The sequence below is a fragment of the Sinocyclocheilus rhinocerous genome, unplaced genomic scaffold, assembly GCF_001515625.1.
Source record: "Sinocyclocheilus rhinocerous isolate Xijiao unplaced genomic scaffold, SAMN03320098_v1.1 scaffold822, whole genome shotgun sequence".
Lineage (NCBI taxonomy): Eukaryota > Metazoa > Chordata > Actinopteri > Cypriniformes > Cyprinidae > Sinocyclocheilus > Sinocyclocheilus rhinocerous.
Window position 1 is genome coordinate 228,520 of NW_015624556.1, and position 3,598 is coordinate 232,117.

The following is a 3,598-nucleotide window of genomic DNA, read 5'->3' on the forward strand; positions in this document are numbered from 1 at the left end:
GTAAATTCAGTATACTTACATAGTTCTTTGCGGGTTGTAATCTAAAGCGTTACCGTTAATTCTTAGGAAAAGGTGAAGAGACTGCACTCTTAAAAAAAAGGGTTCCTTGAGGTTCTATAGAACCCTGGGGTTCTGTACTTGGCCAATAGAACCTTTTAGAACCTTTTTTATTAAAATGGTTCTATAATTCATGTTTTATGACTGAATATGGACTCTCAGGTTCCTACAGATTCAGTCATTAATAAACTCAACAGAACTAAAGAAAAATTGAATAATTGAATAAACCAAAAAAACTGAGCTAATACCGCACAAACTCAGACAACAGCAAATCAAATTTGGAGAAAAAAAGGCAAACACAGTACTTGGCAATCCAACTCAACAGCAAAAACTGAAAAAACAATAAAAAAAACAAAATCTTTACATCTAATACGGATAAATCAGGCAACATAAGTCAGAATCCATCTGAAATAAATTATTTATTTAGGTCATATTAAAAACTATACTACAAACCAGAATGCATTATTGGAAGAAGCTAAATCTTTTTTTGATGGGTGTCTCCTTACGGCAAGTATTGGAAATCCAATCAGAACAATTAGAAAAATCTTTATCCATGCAGAAAATTATCAATGCACTTAATCAGATACCAAATAACAAAATCACTTGGTCTTCCAGGCAATTCTACAGACAATTTTGGACATTGCTTTTGTCTTTATTGTTCAAATTTCTTTGTGAAATTTATGAAACAGGAACCATACCTCAGAATACTGCCTCATCCCGTCCCATTTGTCTCATCCCAAAACCAATCAAGGATTACACTCAGTGCTAAAAAAAAAAACACAGCTGTGGTTACAAGAAATTTACTGTAATAAATGTTAACAACATTTAAGGTGTTACTTAAATTTACATTAAAAAGACATTAATTAATAACATGTTAATATACCAGCCTATTGAAGTAATTAATATCTAATACCTTCATAATACACTGACAACCAAAACAGGTGGTGATAAGAAAGTCACATGATGAATCAATGTAGCAACAAGTCACAAGTAGCAAGTAGCTTTTTCACAAGCCGAGAAGATAAATACTAATATATCGAAACACCATCATGGTAACACATGACACTAAAATAATGCAATAATCATTAATTTAACAATATGCTGTGCCAAAGGCTAATGTACATAACTGATAAAAAAAAACTAAGAAACATTATGTGAATATTTCTTTTTACAGTAGAATCTGTGATTTCAACCCTGATACATCCCGATCAGCCTGGCTTTATAAAAGGGAGGCATCCCTCAGAAAATAAGGTAATCAATATAGTTACAATTTTTTTAAATTGCTTACACGCTACAAGTTGAACTAGAGGCACACTCAGTGAAACCATTCACTCCTATACTGAATCTTCAGACCAAATCTGCAAAACTGCAAGCACATTATCTGCTTTACAAGTAGTTTGCAATTGTAAAACAAACGTTTCGCAAAACACTAAACAAAGTACTCTACAGTGGTTCTCAGCTCCAGTCCTTGGGACCCACTGCTCTGCACATTTTGTATGTGTCTCTTATCTGACACACTCAGTTCGGTTCATTAGTCTCTCTCCTAACGAGCTGATGATCTGAATCAGGTGCAAAATGTGCCGAGCAGTGGGTCCCGAGGACTGGAGTTGAGAACCACTGCTCTACATCATACAAAATGAACAGCTCTTGTTTAATTTGGGAAACACTGCTATTTAAATGCCATTACTGATTATCTACACCCAATGACCAGGTGTGAAAACATTTGTACATTTGTTCACTTAAATTAAAACTCAATGTTTTGAGGATGAAATCAGTGGTGTATAAAGTACCTGAAAGCCATACTCAAGTAAAAGTACAGATATCTTACCAGAAAATGACTTTGGTAGAAGTTGAAGTCACCGTTTAGAATATCACTTGAGTAAAAGTCTTAAAGTATGTGATATTTATTGTACTTAAGTACGAAAAGTATTTTTAAAATCTTAAACTTAAGTATTGAAAGTAAAAGTACAAGTAAATGCAAAATGGAAAAGAAGCAAATATATATAAATTTATATAATATATATAAAAAATGTTCATACACAGCTTGAGTAGCAAGATTGTGTTCAGTTGTAACTCTTTCTTCCATTTTGTATTTTTAGCTAAGAATAAAAAGCACTTCATCCAGTACTTAGTGTCTTTCATTCCAACATAAGAAAACATTTCTGGAATCTGCATCTGAAATAGCATTTAGATATATTTACACCGTTTGTGTATCTCAAAGGGGACATGGATGCATTTAAACTGCAGTTACAGATGCATAAATAGGCCTAATGTTTTGTTTTTAACATGCAGCAAGTGACTGTTAATGAGTGAGTCATTGAGATTCAACTGATTCATTCAAATGACTGATTCATTCAGATACAAAGCATTTGACTGTGTTAATGAATCACTGAATCATTTATTCAACTGATTTGTTCAAAAAGCTGATTCATTCAATAAGTAAACACTGTACATTGCTCAGAGACGCAAAACAGTGCTGTCATCTTTGTTTGGAACTATTTTTGTTGGCAAAATTGAGCAAAAACAAGCAATATTATGTATAAAATGTAAGTCACATTGCTTTACTGAACTTCTATAAAATGATTATTAAATGTGTTCATGCTGATATCTGCAGAAAAACGGTACTCTTTGTGTGATACAAATTAACTATATTAAATTATATAAATATAAAAAGCATATAGAAGCATTTTTGCCGTCTACAATTTAGAATGCCTGGAATTTAGAGTTTTAATAGACTAATAAATCAACATGCCTGCACTCTGTGTGCGATCTGGTGATATAGCCTACTTCATAATGTCAGATCGCACATCATTACAACAACACTTACCATTTTATCGCGGACAATGCTATATCGTGAGTGGAAAATGAAATCATCCGCGGTTGCGTGAGCACTTGTTTGCAGTCAGACCCCAGACCACTGATTCGTCAAACCTGCTTTCCTGCAGTCCGTGTTCTTCTGACTTCTGACTATTTTGTAGTAAGTAACGAATATGCTTCGGGGAAATGTATCGGAGTAAAAGTATACATTTTAATTAGGAAATGTAGTGGAGTAAAAGTAAAAGTTAGCTGAAATATAAAAACTCAAGTAAGGTACAGATACTCCCAAAAAATACTTAAATACTGTAACGAAGTATTATTACGTAGTTACATTACACCACTGGCAGTGGTGTATCAAGTACCTGAAAGCCATACTCAAGTAAAAGTACAGATATCTTACCAGAAAATGACTTTGGTAGAAGTTGAAGTCACCGTTTAGAATATTACTTGAGTAAAAGTCTTAAAGTATGTGATATTTATTGTACTTAAGTACAAAAATTATTTTTTAAATCTTAAACGTACTTAAGTAGCCTATTGAAAGTAAAAGTACAAGTAAATGCAAAATGGAAAAGAAGCAAATAAATAAATAAATGTTCATAAACAGCTTGAGTAGCAAGATTGTGTTCAGTTTTAAAGGTGTCATATGATGTTGCTAAAAAGAACATACAAGACAAAACCAACAAAACGCATTACAAATGAGGCATTTGTAGCATCCAGTGGGCAC